This window comes from Bos indicus, chromosome 18 (assembly GCF_029378745.1).
Source record: "Bos indicus isolate NIAB-ARS_2022 breed Sahiwal x Tharparkar chromosome 18, NIAB-ARS_B.indTharparkar_mat_pri_1.0, whole genome shotgun sequence".
Taxonomy (NCBI): domain Eukaryota; kingdom Metazoa; phylum Chordata; class Mammalia; order Artiodactyla; family Bovidae; genus Bos; species Bos indicus.
Genome location: NC_091777.1, coordinates 13675439 through 13693814, shown reverse-complemented (window position 1 = coordinate 13693814; position 18376 = coordinate 13675439).

Here is an 18376-nt window from a genome sequence, read left to right as displayed (position 1 = left end):
CCATGGCTCTTCACGGTACCATCACCTCCGGCTACGGACTGAACTGTATCCCCCTGCCCCGCCACCAAATCCACAAGTTGAAGTCCTGACCCCAAGCAGGGCTACACTTGGAGTAAGGAAGAAACAAAGAGGAAGTCAGGTCCTTAAGGGTGGGCCCTGATCCCACTTGGTTACTGAGACCCCAAACGATTAGTTCTCCTTCCTCCCCTCCACGTGAGGATGTAGCCAGAAAGTGGCCATCTGGAAGCCAGGATGAGGGTCCTCTCCAGACCCCAATCACCAGGACCTCAAACTGGTACCTCTGGCCTCCAGAGCCATAAGACAATCAGCGTCTGTGGTTTAAACAACCTGTCTGGCTGTGGGTGCGTCCACAGGAAATGACCACCCCCTCGGTGCCGAGAGGAGGTAGAGGTGTGGAGAGTCAGGCGTCTGGACAAGGAAGCACAGACTGGAGGTGGGGCCAGGGCTTGGATCCAGGCAGCTTGGCTGCAGAGCCCAGACTGTTAATTACATATGTTGGATCATGCCTTAAAAAAAAAAAAAATTGTAATATGTTTGAAAGTGTGGAAACCACCAGATTAGAAATCAGGGTGAGAGTGTGGTAAATGGAACAAGGGCCCCCATCACCTCCATGTCCTAATCCTCGGAAGCTGTGAGTGTTTACCTTACTTGGCAAAAGACACTTTGCAGCTGTGATGAAGGGCAGGATGCTGAGAGGAGGAGATGATCCCGGCGCATCCAGGGGGCCTATGTGCAGTCCCAGTGTCCTTGCAGGAGGGAGGAGGTCACAGAGAAGATGCTGGGCTCCCAGCCTTGAAGATGAAGATGGGGGGGTGGGCAGGCACGAGCCAGGGGACGTGGTGCCTCCAGAGGCTGGAAAAGCCAGAGGGTGGATTCGATTCTAGAGCCTTCAGAAGGAATATGTCGGCCAGTCATCCTAGAGTTCTGACCTCAGATGGTAAATCTGCGTTGTTTCAAGTCATCGAGTTTGCGGTAATTTGTGACAACAGCAGCAGGCAACTACACAGAGGGGAAAAAAACCCTGCAGATGTGAAGGGGTAAATTATCAAAGGAGATGACACGGTTGGGGAGGAAGTGGAAATGATGCTGTGTGGCTGACCTCAGTCCCGAGAGACCCCGCTGTCCCCATGCTCACCCTCTGGATGCCGGGAAGATGCCCAACCTGTCCATGGAGGGTGAGGCCATGCGAAGCAGAGAAGAGCCACGTCAGCTGCACCCGCAGTTGGAACGTAAGAGAAATGGTCTTAGACCACAGAGCCCCCACGAGCCGCCTGACAACTACAGCCATGTGAGCAGTCCCGCACGAGGCCACAGAGGTGCCGCCCAGCTGAGGGAGTGTAATTTGTCAACGGCAGTCAGACCCACCCCTTCTGGAGCAGAGGTGGGTTAACCTCACGGGTGTCTTCCACCTGGTCTCCTCTCGTTCCATTCACACCTCCTACCAGTTTCCATAACAGCAGTAGAGTTCAACCTGTTAATCCTCGTGAGAAGCCTCTGAGCTAGTTAATCTTGTCATCCCCATTTTACAGATGAGGAAAAGGGGGCCCCGAGAGATTGACGACCCTGCCGCAAGACCCTCCACAGGACTCCCTGATGGTCCGGTGGCAGAGTCTCCACGCTCCGAATGCAGGGGCCTGGGTTCGATCCCTGGTCAGGGAACTGGATCCCACATGCCACAACAAAGATAAAAGTTACTGCATGCCACAGCTAAGACCCAGTGCAGCCAAATAAAGTAATCTTTTTTTTAAGAAAGGAGCCAACTTAGGGGAAAAAAAAGATCACTCAGTGGGTGAGTGATGGGGAGTGGGATTCAAACCTGGTTTTATCTGACACAAGAGCTACTGTGGCTTTTGCTAGCTTGCTCCACTCACTCATTCATTCAAGATAAATTAACTGAGAGCCTTTCTGTCCAACACTTGGGATGGACAAGTTTGGGAAAATGAACAAAAGAGATATGGACACTTTGTGGATAGCTATTCAAACAAAGAATCACCAAGCCTGGAATTCCCTGGTGGTCCAGTAGATAAGACCCAGCACTTTCACTGCATTGGGTCTGGGGTTCAATCCCTGGTCAGGTAACTAAGATCCCAGAAGCTGCACCGGACAGCCAAAAAAAAAAAATCAACCATGATGGTTACTGGGCTTTGTGCTTACTTTGTGATGAATTTAGGGGAGGATGTGAAAGTGGTCACTTGCTCCAAGTGTCAGTTAGGGTTGTGAGGGAAAGCTCATTTAGCTAAGGGTCTCCTAAGCTTGGGTTGGGGCAGCGCCCGTGTGGCGGTGCCTGTAGTCAGTGGTGCTGTCCTTGGTGTGTGCCGTCCCCCTGCTGTGGGCTTTGGGACTATGGGCAAGGAGGGGCTGGGCTGGCTCAGGGTCACATGCCCATGTGTCCCACCCTCCCCGCCAGTCCCTGTGGCTGGAGAGATGGTGTGTCGCTCATGGCCCAGCCAGGTCGTGGGCTCCCATGTGGACACAGGATGGGTCTGCTGTTAGACAATGGGGGAGGTCAGAAGAGGAGGCAGGACAGACTGTATTTCCCAAGTGGCTGCAACACCTCCCAGACCACAGGCTCTTCTCATGGTACGATTTTACCCCTCCTCCCCAAAGCAGTGGCGTCTGGGTCTCCTTCCTGGAATGGAGTGGGCTTGTGACCATGGCCAGAGTGATTCCACATGACACCGGATGTTTGGTCCTAAATGGTGATATATCTTCCAATCACTTCTCTTGGGATGCTTCCTCTTGGCAGCCAGCCACCACAGAGGAGTCACATTTAGGTGTCTGAGCCAAGGTTCCACCAGATCTGTGAGTGCAGGACCTTCAGCCGACCTCAGCCCCCGCCACGGAACCACTGTCAGGCTTCGAGCTACCTCAGTTGAGTCCACATGGAGCAGAGGTGACCTGTCCCCCCAAGCCCTCCTCAAACTACAGCTGTGTCACCATCACGTGGGCTTCCCTGGTGGCTCAGATGGTAAAGAATCCGCCTGCAGTGCAGAGGACCTGGGTTCGATCCTGGGTCAGGAAGATCCCCCGGAGAAGAGAATGGCTACCCACTCCAGTATTCTTGCCTGGAGAATTCCACGGACAGAGAAGCCTGGCAGACTTCAGTCCATGGGGTCAAAAAGAGTCAGACACAACTGAGCATGTAACACTTTCACTTTCACCATGATACATGATTTAACATGATGCATGATTAATACGTGAGGTTTGGGGTGGTTTGTTAGAAAGTGGCAAATAACTAGAATAAGAGGTAATGAGCATAACAATGAGAATGAGCATTGTTCAATCAGATCCTTTCTTCTGGGTGGGGGGGGGGGTGCGGTGGTGAGAGGTGAGAAAGAGTAAGAGACGGACTGAGACAGCAGGAGAGATACAGAGACACCTGACCTGCCGGCACCAGAGCAAGGTCACAGGATGGGAAGGTGTCTGTTTCTTGCCAACATAAGAGAACCTAACCCAACCATCTGGTCACATGCTAGCTGAATCCAAAGAGACCCAGAGAGAGAGGCCTGCTGGGGTTGATGGAGAACGAGCAACTGATTCACAAGGCGAACTCAGAACAGCCCTCTCCCCACCCTCCCCAGCCTGCTCTCCAACCAGCTGGAACCACAGCGCTGTGCCCAGTGCTCAGACCCACCCACATTCCTGAACCAGCACTGACCTTGGGCAGAACCTCTTTTGGGCTCAGCCCTTGCTGTCCAGATAGAACCTGAACCTCTCATCTGGCATGCTCCCGGCTACTCTGTTTGGGCTTTTAGATTTAAATTTTTAATGACTGGATGTCACCTTGCTAAACTCTTCTCATATCTAATGATTCTCCTGTAGACTCTAGTTTTTAACATAGTCATGTCACCCAAGAGGCAATGATGGTTTTGTTCCTCCCTTTCCAACCCTGACAAACAATACTTTCCCTATTTTCCTGTGCTGGTCGCTCCTCCAGTACAATGTCACAGAGAAGCAGAGAGAGAGAGAGAGAGAGAGTCATCCTTGCCTTGTTTCTGACTGTAAAGGCACTGCTTCGGATGTGTACCTTAAGAATTATATTTACTATAGAATTTTTGGTAGATAGGCTTAAGATACTAAGAAAATCTAACTAGACATGGAACAACTGACTGGTGCAAAATTGGGAAAAGAGTGCATCAAGGCTGTAAACTGTCCCCTTGCTTATTTAACTTGGGGCTTCCCTGTAGGCTCAGATGGTAAAGAATCTGCCTGAAATGCAGGAGACCCAGGTTCAATCCCTGGGTCAGGAAGGTCCCCTGGAGAAGGGAATGTCTATCCACTCCAGTATACTTGCCTGGAGAATTCCACAGACAGAGGAACCTGGCGGCCTACAGGCCATGGGGTTGCAGAGTCGGACATGACTGAGCAACTAACACTTTCACCTTCTTTCCCTTTATTTAACTTATATGCAGAGTATATCATGCAAAATGGCAGGCTAGATGAATCACAAGCTGGAATCAAGATTGCCGAGAGAAATATCAACAACCTCAGATATACAAATGATACCACCCTAGTGGCAGAAAGTGAAGAGGAACTACAGAACCTCTTGATGAGGGTGAAAGAGGAGAGTGAAAAAGCAGGCTTGAAACTCAACATTCAAAAAAGGAAGATCATGGCATCTGTGCTATCACTTCATGGCAAATAGATGGGGAAAAAGTGGAAGCAGGGACAGATTTTATTTTGGGGGGTCCTATCTACCAAAATCTACCAAAATCACTGTGGACAGTGACTGTTGCCATGAAATTAAAAGACGCTTTCTCCTTGGAAGAAAAGTTATGACAAATCTAGACAGCATATTAAAAAGCAGAGACATCACTTTGCCAACAAAGGTCTGCGTAGTCAAAGCTATGGTTTTTCCAGTACTCATGTATGGACGCGAGAGTTGGACCATAAAGAAGGCTGAGTGCCAAAGAATTGATGTTTTTGAACTGTGGTGCTGGAGAAGACTCTTGAGAGTCCCTTGACAGCAAGGAGATCAAATCAGTCAACCCTTGAGGAAATCAACCCTGAATATTCATTGGAAGGACTGATGCTGAAGCTGAAACTCCAATACACTGGACACCTAATGTGAAGAATCAACTCATTGGAAAAGATCCTGATGCTGGGAAAGAATGAGTCAAAAGGAGAAAAATGCAGCAGAGGAGGAGATGGTTAGATAGCATCCCTAACTCAATGGACATGAGTTTAAGCAAACTCTGGGAGAGAGTGAAGGACAGGGAAGTCTGGCGTGCTGCAATCCATGGGGTCACCAAGAGTTGGACGAGACTTAGAGACTGAACAATAAGAACAATTTTTTTCTTAATCTTTCAAGACTTTTTTTTTTAATAAAGAAATGTTGAGTTTTAGCTATTGCTCTTTTTGCATCTGTGTGAATGATCAAGTGGTTTTTCTTCTTTAATCTGTTAATGTAGTGAATGACATTTATAGATTTTTCTAATGTTGTCAATACACCACTTCTGTATTCCTAGCATAAATTAACATTTGTCATGATATGTTATGTAACATATCATGACATACATATAGAAAAGACTGGGCTTGCTGGTATTGTGTGTAAGATTTTCGTGTCTTTTTTATGGGTGATTTTAACCTGTAACTTTCTGTTCTCACACTACTCTTGTCAGGTTTTGGCATCAACGTTACACTGGCCCTACGGAATGCGTTTGGAAATATTCCTTCTTTGTGTATTCCTTGGAAGACTTTGTGTGAGACCAGAATGACAGACGTTCAATGTTTGGAAGAGCTCGTGAGTAAAACTCATTCGTTGCGTGTGTGTGCTCAGTGGTATCTGACTCTTTGGGACCCCATGGACTGTAGCCCACCAGGCTCCTCTGTCCATGAGATTTCCCAGGCAAGAATACTGGAGCGGGTTGCCATTTCCTTCTCCAGGGGACCTGCCTGACTCAGGGATCGAATCCTCATCTCCTGCATTGGCAGTCAGATTCTTTACCCCAGAGTCACCTGGGAAGCCCCAGCCTCACTCAGTTTACCTTAAAAATTGAGGGTCACCAAAGATGAGTGGTCCTCAATAGGGGCAGTGCTGCCCCGAGGGTGTGTGAAATTTGTAGGCATTGCATGGCAGAGACTGTCCCCCAAATGAAGAATTCCCCCAACCTCTCCTCTTTGCAATGTCCCACCAGACCTTATGCAAATGATAAGCCCTCTTGTCATTTGCAGGCCTAGAACTAGCTCCGTCTTCTGTTTGTCTGTCCTGTGCAGCACCAGCATGTTGTTGTTTGGTGGCTAAGTCACATCCGACTCTTTGTGAACTGTGTAACATGCTGGGTTTCTCTGCCTATCACTAACTTCCTGAGTTTCCTCAAAACCCATGTCCATTGAGTCAGTGATGCCATCCAACAACCTCATCCTCTGTCAACCCCTTCTCCTCTTGCCCTCAATTTTTCCTACCACCAGGGTCTTTTCCAATGAGTCATGAGGCATCATAGACACTGGACATTCTGGGAAAGAAGCTATCATGTGGTCAAGGGCAGATGGTCACTTCTTCTGTTCAGAGCTTGACTGTGAGTTGCTCACCGTTTTGGAAGATCCCATCACCAGCGGTGATGCCTTCATGGTGTTGAGCCTTCGTGGGACGCACCTGTGTCACCGTGATTCCCCCTTCTGGGCAAGCATGTACCTCTTCACTGTCATCCACCATGCTCAGACCTCAACCTTTACGTTTTGAAATCTACACTGTTTTATATTAAATGACTTTTCCTTCATGTTACAGTTAGGGCATTATGTTATTGTGCTTTTACTTCTCAATTAGTGTGTAGGTAGGCTATTATTTCTATGATTTCATTTCAGATGAAGAAGAGCATTATAGAATATTTACTATATTCTTGTGTGTGTCAATTGCTCCGTCGTGTCCGACTCCTTGGATTGTAGCCCACCAGGCTCCTCTGTTGATGCAATTCTCCAGGCAAAAATACTGCAGTGGGTAGCCATTCCCTTCTTCAGGGGATCTTCCTGACCTAGGGATTGAACCTGGGTCTCCTGCATTGCAGGAAGATTACCCTCTGAGCCACTTTACCAGCTGAGCAACCAGGAAAGCCCTGTTGCATTCTTTAAAAGGTGTTAATTAGGGCTGATATAGGCCTGGGAACCACTGAGCAACATTGTTTCTTCAGATCCCTTCCAGATCTAAAATAATTGATCCTGACCTCAGAAAACTTTTCCCATCGTCCTAACAAAACCCTGTACACGGTGCCTTTTAAACAGTCCCAAAGCATCATGCCCACTGTGGCCCAAGTGCGGACAGAGGGTGATCTCAATGAGCTGGCCCTGTGGACTCTTAAGAGGCTGCCTCCTGACCTAGTAGAAAAACCACCTCCGCTTGTAACACAACACTTGCCTAATTTCCTTTTCACCTCAAAAAAAGAGAGAAAAGCTGATACCCCAAACTAAAAATCTTTCTTATGCCATCTCTTTGTATTTTGACAACTTCAGTGCTTACGTAGAACGTTTTACTGAAGGGAAAAAAATAAATGGAGCTCTGAGGAAGCCTCGGTAACAAATTTTGGTATGCTTCAGTGAGTTCGCGCACGTGACATTCCCTCCTGTTAATTATTCCTCCCGGGCTTATCTTCCCTCATCTCTTCTCTAACTTATTATATTTTAATGGCAGCTAGTGGAACGGCTGGGTGCCTCCTTCCCCATCTGCGTGGAACAGAATGTTCAAGACGTTGAAATCACGGATGCCTCTCGGAACCAGCAGATGTGCCAGGGAGTGAAAGATGGCAGAAAAAAAGAGAGAGAAAGCAGAACCGAGCAAAGCCTGGCAGGGAACACACTGCAGTGAGGGACATTCTGCTATGCACAGCGCCCCCTAAATAGTCATATCTCCTCACATCTCAGAACACACCCTTACCTGCAGAGAACAGGACTTTTGCAGGTATATGAACTTTGAACTTCCCTCAAAGTTCAGCTGGTAAAGAATCTGCCTGCAATGTGGGAGACCTGGGTTTGATCCCTGGGTTGGGAAAATCCCCTGAGAAGGGAAAGGCTACCCACTCCAGTATTCTGGCCTGGAGAATTCCATGGACTAAGTCCATGGGGTCACAAGGAGTCGGACAAGACTGAGCAACTTTCACTTTCATGAGGAGGTCACCTAGGACTAGGATGATGAGCCACCAGAAGAGGCAGGAAGGACCCTCCCCTTGAGCCTTTACTGGGAGCCCAGCCCTGCCGGCACCTTGATTTCCGACTTTCGGCTTCCAGAACGGCGAGAGAAAAAATTTCTATTGTCTTAAGCCCTCCAGCCTGCGGTAGTTTGTTACGGCAGCCCCACGGCTTATGGAGGAAAACTGAGAAGCTTAGTGTTAGTGACCAGATGTTCGTGTCCTGCCAGAAGTTCCTATAGTGAAGCTCTACGCATAATGTGATGGTATTAGGAGGTAGAACCTTTGGGAGGCGATTAGGATTAAATGAAACCTAAAGGGTAGAGCCCCCATGAATGGAATTAGGGCCCTTCTAGGGGGCTGATTGCCACGGCTCTGCTCGGTTCTCTGCCATCTGAGGATACAATCAGAAGTCGGCAGTCTGTACCCGCAAGAGGACTGTCACCAGAGTCTGACCTCGCTGCACCCTGATCTCAGATTTCTAGTCTCCAGAGCTGTGAGAAACACATGTCTGCTGTTTATAAGCCCCACCCCCCAGTTTGTGGCATTTCTTTACAGCATCCTGAACTAAGACAGTATGTGAGCTGGCCCCCACCCTTCCACATAACCCCCATCCACTCCATTCTGTTGTCAGTTGCAAAACTTATTTTAAGATGTTTTGATGTGGACCATTTTTAAAGTCTTTATTGAACTTGTTATGATATTGCCTCTGTTTTATGTTCTGTGTTTTGGCCATGAGACATGTAGGATCTTAGCTCCCTGACCAGGGATCAAACCCACACCTCCTGCGTTAGAAAAGGAAATCTTAGCCACTTGGACTGCTAGGGAAGTCCCTGCAAAACTGATTTTAAAATCAGTGCTGTGTCAGATGAAGGAAGGACCTGTCCATTTCCTGCTTTGACAATAGCAGGGTGGTTTATATTTTCTGAGCCCTGGGTATTATTTTAGCTCCAACTGAACAAGCCACTTCCTCTTACCCTCTGAAGATTCTGGCATTTACTGAGCTCTTACTATGATCCTGACACTATTCAGGTGGAAAATATGAGAGTGGTTAATCACTAGGCTTCAGCAATATGTGAACTGTGAACTTCCTGATGTTCAAGCTGGTTTTAGAAAAGGCAGAGGAACCAGAGATCAAATTGCCAATACCCGCTGGATCATAGAAAAAGCAAGAGAGTTCCAGAAAAACATCAATTTCTGCTTTATTGACTATGCCAAAGCCTTTGACTGTGTGAATCACAATAAACTGAAAATTTATGAAAGAGGAAAATTCTGAAAGAGACGGGAATACCAGACCACCTGATCTGCCTCTTGAGAAATTTGTATGCAGGTCAGGAAGCAACAGTTAGAACTGGACATGGAACAACAGACTGTTTCCAAATAGGAAAAGGAGTACGTCAAGGCTGTATATTGTCACCCTGTTTATTTAACTTATATGCAGAGTACATCATGAGAAACGCAGGACTGGAAGAAACAGAAACTGGAATCAAGATTGCCGGGAGAAATATCAATAACCTCAGATATGCAGATGACACCACCCTTATGGCAGAAAGTGAAGAGGAACTCAAAAGCCTCTTGATGAAAGTGAAAGTGGAGAGTGAAAAAGTTGGCTTAAAGCTCAACATTCAGAAAACGAAGATCATGGCATCCAGTCCCACCACTTCATGGGAAATAGATGGGGAAACAGTGGAAACAGTGTCAGACTTTATTTTTCTGGGCTCCAAAATCACTGCAGATGGTGACTGCAGCCATGAAATTAAAAGACGCTTACTCTTTGGAAGGAAAGTTATGACCAACCTAGATAGCATATTCAAAAGCAGAGACATCACTTTGCCAACAAAGGTCCGTCTAGTCAAGGCTATGGTTTTTCCTGTGGTTATGTATGGATATGAGAGTTGGACTGTGAAGGAGGCTGAGCGCTGAAGAATTGATGCTTTTGAACTGTGGTGTTGGAGAAGACTCTTGAGAGTCCCTTGGACTGCAAGGAGATCCAACCAGTCCATCCTAAAGGAGATCAGCCCTGGGATTTCTTTGGAAGGAATGATGCTAAAGCTGAAACTCCAGGACTTTGGCCACCTGATGGGACAAGTTGACTCATTGGAAAAGACTGTGATGCTGGGAGGGATTGGGGGCAGGAGGAGAAGGGGACGACAGAGGATGAGATGGCTGGATGGCATCACTGACTCGATGGACGTGAGTCTGAGTGAACTCCGGGAGTTGGTGATGGACAGGGAGGCCTGGCATGCTGCGATTCATGGGGTCGAAAAGAGTCCGACACGACTGAGTGACTAATCTGATCTGATTTGATATATTCTATTGATGCTGCTGCTGCTGCTAAGTCGCCTCAGTCGTGTTCGACTCTGTGCGACCCCACAGACAGCAGCCCACCAGGCTCCTCCATCCCAGGGATTCTCCAGGCAAGAATACTGGAGTTATTTGTATTAATAAGTAGAATGTGTATATTCTATTTATTCATATACTATTCATATACTGTTCTCAAAAAAATTATATTTTGTTGAGACCATTAGTTGTAAGACACACCATTATGTTGTATATGACTAAGAATGAAAACTGCTGTCAATTAAACATGTCATTACTTGTAAAAACATTCAACATGTGAATCTTAGACTCAATGAAATGTAGCATTACCACTACGTCTATTTTATGGGTAAGAAAACTGACTCACATTAAGGGTAGAGCCTACATAAAACTGTCTGGAAGCTTGCTCCAGGGCCTGTGATCTTATTCAGTGTACATACTGCCTCTATCATTAGGGATACTGCTTCTGAGTGTCTCAGGCCAAGACTACTGTTCATTACCCAATACCCAATCTCCTGTTCTTTATTTAGTAATATGACCCTTGAGTTTCAGCGGGCACGTAGTTGCTGGCTAGAAACTACATTTCCCAGCATCCCTTACAACTAGATGTGGTCATGTGACTAAATTCTGGTGAATGGGATATAAGCAAAAGAGAGTGGGTAAGAGTTCTGGGCCAGTCCTTAAAAGGAGGAAAGGGCATCCTTCATTCCCTCTTATCTTGTTGCCCTGGCTGGAATGTAGACATGCTGGCAGGAGCTGGAGCAGCCCTTTTAGATCTGAAGATGGAGGCCACATATTGGGATTGGCAGAACAACATGATCTTATATCTATAAGAGAAGCTAGAATTGCCACATGGGCCTGAATTATTTAATCTTGAGCAATTGTAAGAGAAAGAAAGTCCTATCTTATTTAAACCACTGTTATTTTGGCCTTTATTACAGTAGCCAAGATGCAATCCTAATGAAAACATGCTATTACATGCCAGATACTGCCCCAGGGGCTCGGTCCTTTCCCTCCAAGAGTGCAGGGTCATTAAGTGAGAATGTATATAAAACACCCAATGCAATGCTGAGCACAGAATATTAGTTCCTCACACAGACACGGGTAACTCAGGCATTAGCTGCCTGTGTTATCTTTTTTAAAATAAAACTTAAAAAAATTATTTATTTGGTTGGTTGTGCTGGGTCTTCCCAGGTGGCACTAGTGGTAAAGAACATGCCTGCCAATGCAGGAGACATAAGAAACACCGGTTCGATCCCTGGATCAGGAAGATCCCCTGGAGGAGGGCATGGCAACCCACTCCAGTATTCTTGCTTGGAGAATTCCATGGACAGAGAGGCCTAGAAGGCTACAGTCCATGGAGTTGCAAAGAGCCGGACACGACTGAAGTGACTTAGCACGTACGCACAAGCTGGGTCTTAGTTATTGCAGCACATGGAATCTGTTAGTTGCAGCATCTGGGATCTAGTTCCCTGACCAGGGATCAAACCCGGGCTCCCTGTATTGGGAGCTCAGAGTCTTAGCCACTGGACCACCAGGGAGGTCCCTCTTGCATATCATGACATTCTCCTATTTTCTCTGAATCCTATCCATGCATGGTAGGACAGTGTGAATATTGTTTTTCTGGGTTCCTTTCCCCAGCTCTCCATCATCTATGCCTTAACAAATAAAACACTTTCTTGACTGGTAGAGCAACTCACAAGTAAGTTGTGGACCTTCTTTACATGCGAGAATGGCTCACCCTTTAGCTAATAGCCCCATCCCCCTTCTCCTTGCTGGGGTCCTGTCCAAGCTGACCGTCCCTGTCCCCTTTCTTCACCAGGCCAGGACATGACTCATGCTCCAGCCTAACCAGCCAGAGTTTTCCATCCCTCTGGCCACAATGATTGGTTAAAGATGAGACTCACCCACACTGAATCAATCATCTTTACTAAGAAATGATATGTGGATGTTGAGAGAATGAAGAGCTATCTCCTCAACTACCATTACTCGTTTGTTTGGCTGCACCGGGCATTAACTGTGGCCTGGGGGATCTTTGATTTTTGTTGTTGTGGCATGCAGGGTCTAGTTCCCTGACCAGGGATCAAACCCAGGCCTCCTGCGCTGGGAGGGTGGAGTCTTAGCTACTGGACCACCGGGGAAGTCCCCTGTCAACACTACATTTTAGGAGAGTATGTGGGATGCGACATATGTAGGTGTGGCTAAATTTGAAGTACACAGCCTGACTTAGAAACCTAGAGCTACCATCATCCTCTGTTAAACAGATGAGGTTATCCACGGAGGAAAGCAGAGGAGACACACCACTGAGCCCCTGGATACTGCCGTACCTGAAGCTAAGGACAACTATAGATTCTGTTTTCCATGTAGTGAACCAATAAATATTATTCTTACTTTAGGGATTTGGGTTGAAAATCTGTCATTTGCAGTGAAAAGAGTCCTGAGTAACACACAAGCTCACTAACTTGCTCAGGTAAGCCAAGACTCCAGCAGTTAGTAGCATGAGGCACTGGCTGGTGCTCTGAAATGACAAGTTCTCCTCTGCTCCTGGCTAACCAGAACCCTGAGGCCAGCATCTCCACTATGATCTGTCACTTTTGAAGGCGAGAATTGGCAACAGTCAGTTTTTTTGTGTGTGCGTGGCTTCCTTGTAAGCAGCTGAAAAGTTCCCTTCTGCCACGAGGACAGTGCAGGGCAGCATTTGAGAAGTGCTGCAAAAAATGACCCAGGTCAAGGCGAGAGGTGGGGCCAGGAAGAGCGACCCTGTGGCCTGGAACGTTCCTGCAGGCTGGATGCCCGAGGGAGAAACTGGGCCCTGGAATGAGATAACAGCCATCATCCCAAGCATCTCCTGTGTGCCAAACATCTGTGTCTGCACCCCTCACCCCTCAACTTTACAGCAACCTTGCAAGAGACATCTTATCTCCACGCTACAAAGGAGGAGCTGACATGGAGAGGAGCCCTGCAACTCGCCCGAGGTCCGCACCCGGAAGTTGTGAAGGCTGCTTGGTTTTCCGACTGCAGAGCTTGAATTCTTTTGTGCCGAGCTAGTGGGGTGGAAGGAAAATGGGGTGAGGGAGGGCGTTCCAGGTGAAGTGACAATGCGTGGAAAGTGGGGAGGGACGGGTGAGATGTCTGGTATGGCCAGGGCACGGAGGGTAGGACACGTCATGTGAGTGGACGCCAACAGGGTGGGCTTGCTGGTGGTCAGAGAGGCAAGGCCTGGCGTCCTGCCAAGGCCGTGCTTCTGTGGTCTCTGCAAATTGAGGCCTGACCATTCTGAGCGGGACTTGGGCAGCTGGTTGGTGGCTGTGCACTGGCTCCTGCTCGCCAGCCTCCCCGTCTGGGGCTCGGGGGAGTAGGCAGAATTGAGTCACACCTTGGTCCTGCCTGGGGCGCAGCCCACCGGCCAATCCCGAATGCTCCATGCCTAGGGGTCAAGGGTCAGGAGTTGGGAGGGGAGGCGGCCCTGGAACAAGCACCCCCTTTCCAGGGAGGACGCTGTGGTTTGGGGTTTCTCTGGACACCTGGGCTGGTCCCACTACCCGTGTCAGAGGCCTGAGTTCAGGGCTGGCTGTGCCTCCAATGGGCCACGTGACTGGGCAAGTCCCCTCCCCTCTGACTTTCTGTGGCTCTGAGTGTAAAGTGGAGCAAGCGGATCCCAGCAGCACCCCGCCCCGTGCCCAAGTGGCCTCCCGCGTCCCAGTACTGTGCCTCTCCTCTCTGTCCGGTCATCTGCTGTCTTTCCTTTCTATTCTGTAAACTAGACCCTGTCCTTCCAGCACCCCCCTCCTGCAACCCCTCTGTTGCTTGCCACCCCCCAGCCCTGGCTGAAAGTGACCGGGCTGGGCCTCATACCCTACCCGTGAGCCCACCCCACACAACCACCAACATTCCAAAGCGGACTGGTGCCCCACCTCCAAGAGCCTGCAGTACCAAGTGCTTCTCGTGGTGGCCCAGGGCCCACACAGCCCCCAGAGCTGGCAGCGGGATCTGCGGTGGGGGAGGGCCCCAGGGGGGAAGGGGTGGCCAAGAAGCACCCTTGGAGTCTGAGCGGTGTTTTCCAGAAGTGGGGTGTGGCCGCCTGTGTCAGAGCTGGTGGGAAAGGCAAGGCAGGATGTGATTACTTTCGGCAGTGGGTGTGACAGCTGCCAGCCCCAGCCCATTGTTAGCGAGGGCACGGGCAGCGCCCCCTGCCCACCCCTGCACCCTGTCAGTCCCCTCTCCTCCCGTCGTGTGCACAAGTCAGCAGAGCCAGGCGCTTAAGAATAGCATCCTCCACGAGACACAGGCATGAGACGGAACTCCAGGAAAGGAGACAGCGTCTGTGCTCTCGCCTGGAGCACGAGGCTCCCGTCTGTGCCTGGCACTGGCGGCCGCTCTCCGCGCCTTCTGTTCCACGGGAGGGGAAAGCCCGAGCAGCAAGCTCCTAGCCTGAAGCCGGTGCCTCGACTCACCGGGGCTGGTGTGTGCATGCTGAGCACCACGTGTGCACATCTGGGGCCCCGCTGCACACTGCCCTGAAAAACTGTGCCCCCTTCCTCACCAGCAGGCAGCCCTGGCATGAGGCTGGAGAGAGGGGGGAAGTAGGGGGTCAGCACTGATCTCCCACCCTCCTTTCTTCAATGTCACCACAGGCTGGCTGTGACCTTGACCACTACCCCCACCTCCGTCCCGCTGGGTCAGTGACCCACCAGATTGTACTTCCTGCCATATGCTTTCCTTGGCAGCACTGTTGATTATAGTAAAGAAAGAGAAACACACACACACACACACACACACACACACACACACACACACACAAGGAAGGAGTTGAAATGTCCAAAAGTAGAAGTGAGTTACACTAATTATGGCAAAGGCACCCAAGAATATGACGTGGTTTCTAAGAAGTACTTTTTCGAAAGCTCCATTGTTACCATTCCTTACATGCAACATACCATTTCATAGCCCCCTTTTCAGGGGAGAAAGAGAAAGAAGAAAATAGCTGGCATGTTTCTTTTGACATTGATTCTAAAACACATCTTTATCTCAGCAATATCAAAATGTGGGAAAATATGCAATATGGTAAAAATATAGTGATTTGGAGAAGATGCTCGCCATATATTTTTAAGTTTAAAAAAAGTGGGTTAAAAAAGATCATGCTTGGAATTAAGGAAAGTTAGCATGTATATATGCATGTAGGCTGTACTCATTCAACAGTGAGCAGAATCTCTAAAAAACACACGCATAGGAAATAGACTGGTATGCAGTGAAGCCAGAAAGAGAGAAACGCATAGCGTGTACTAGTGCGTATGTATGGAATCCTGAAAGATGTTACTGTTGAAGCTATGTGCAGGGGAGCAGTGGAGACACAGACATGAGAACAGACTTGTGGACACAGTGCGGGGAGGAGAGGGTGGGACGAATGAGAGAGCAGGAAACACACATACCACCATCCGTAAGACGACAGCCAGTGGGAACTCGCTGTATGACTCAGGGAACCCAAACTGGCACTCTCTGACAACCCAGAGGGGTGGGAAGGGGTGGGAGTTGGAGGCAGGTTCAAGAGGGAGGGGACCTACCTACACCTGTGGCTGATTCATGTTGATGTGTGGTAGAAACCGACACCATATTGTAAAGCAATTATCCTTCAAATAAAAACAATTTTTTAAAAAGAAAACAGACTGGCATGGCAGAAATCAACACAACATTGTAAAACAATTATCCTTCAGTTTAAAAATTTTTGAAAATTAAAAAGAGACTGAAAATCAACTATATCTCAATAAAAATTTTTTAAAAAAGAAGAGAGACTGAACAGCAGCCTAACCACAGGCCAGTAGTGTGTACCTCCAGAGCCTGGGGTCACAAGGGCTTTTGGTTTTCTTCTTCGAAATTTTTGTGTTTTGCCACTTTTCGATTTTATATTCAGACAACTGAAAAAAACACCAGCTACTCCTTGTGACCTCATTTCTATGTGTCCGCACTTACTTACGCTGAACACTTTTTTATTATAATAACCTCATTCGGGTCCCAGAACCACCCATTGTGGTGAGAGTACTTGATATTGCCATTTTGCAGATTAGAGGCTCAGGCAGATTAGGTAATTTTCCCAAGGGCACACAGCTCTTAAGCGGCAGAGCCAGGATTCAAACCCTGGTCAATGTGATTCCAGAACGGAGGCCAATAACCATTATGTGATCGGCTTGAACCTCACCAAGAGCCCTGCTTCTTCACACAAGGTGGCACCTGGGAACAGGAAGGATGCAGAGATGTGGACCACAGAGGGAGTCCCCATATTGCCTGGAAGCTGATCGCTGGAGTTGAGGACCAATCTCTTTGGTCTGAGCCATCAGTGTGCCCTGTGACATGAATTCACCAGGACTTGGCTGACAGCCTCTCTTGGAAGTGTTGTTGGCTGAGGCAGAACAAAGGACATGGATATTCCCACAGTGCCTTGCTGGGATGCTCCGGCAAGCCCCCCTGTCCGCTCCTGTGGTTTCTCCTTGTTCTGCTGAAAGGAGCTCTTCAGCTTCCTCCAGAGATAAACATTCCTAACACCACTTTCTCAGCTAGGCGGCCATGGGAGCAGCTGGGAGACCTCCAAGCACGGAGGAGTGTGTGTGTTTTCTGGAACTCTGCTGACAATCTTTTCTCCGGAACTCACTCCAAACAAACAAAAAGGCCACTGAGGAGCCTGGCAGCCGAGAACCCGGGGAGGCCCTGGGGAGCAGAGTGGGGTCAGCAAAGGCTAGTGTTATTGCTACAGGGAATTACCACTCTGCATGTCCATGGCAACAACGCTGGGGGTGGGCGTGGGTGGTGGTGGGGGGCAGGACTGTCCCCTCATCCAGATGAGGAAAGCAGAGACTCAGAGAGGTGATGAGATGATCCCATAGCCAGAACTTAGTCTGAGCTCAGAATATGCTTTCCCAACTCTTGTCAGCCTTCCTTGGGTCTTAGGCTAATCTGGGAATATGGTGAAAGTCATGGACCCTCTGCTTTAATTAAAAAAAAAAAAAAAAAGGTATTTACAAGCCAATGTCCTGTATAATTCAGGGGGATCATTCTCCTCAAAAGCCTTCGATCAGAATCCCAACCAACAGTCCACACCAAGCACCCCGCACTCCATCTCCAAGCCAGGCCTGGGGCTCTGGGTGAAGGGGGGAGGGACAGTGGTTTCCACTTCCTGCCCCAGCCCTGAAGGGCGGAAGGATCAGAACCATGTTTCCTCTGTAAAGTCCTGTGTGATTAGGACTGGTACCCCATGTATGGTGCGAGAGCCAGAGCTGTCCCCCTATTTCTGGCTATAAGAGCTCTCCTCTTCCCAACACCCAACCCTCCCTCTGCTGAGAAGTGGGGGCCACCCAGAGGTGGAAGGGCCCCTCTGCCTGGTTCCAACAAATCAGAAAACCAACCAACAGGCAAACACTCTCCGAACACCTTCTCTACACAACAGGTGCTCCCCACCCGTGAAAAAGCAAGCAGACCTTCATCGTCTGCCTGCAGTTGTCGTCCTCACGGAGTTCTCAATTACATAGCACAGGAAACCAAAATGTTTCCTACAGTCACTGCTTTGGGGTTTTGATTTTTTTTTTTGTTTTGACAGCTAGTAGACGTGAATTTTTTAGTGCAAAAACTTTTCAGCACACTATATATGCATTTAAAAATTTATGAATTAAGCACATGCACTCGTGTTCTCATCTTTTATGTAAAATCACAAGAGCCACATTAACACGGAAAATTTTTTTGGCAGGGGGGCGGTTACGCTGTGAGGCTTGTGAGATTGACCAGGGATGGAACATGGGTGAGCCCTAATCACTGGACTGCCAGGGAATTCCCTTAACATGGAAATTTTAAAGTGCTGAGTAAAAGATGAAACAATGTTTTTTTAACGTCCTGCTATTGTGTCAGCTTCCATCATCACTAATACGACACCTCAAGGC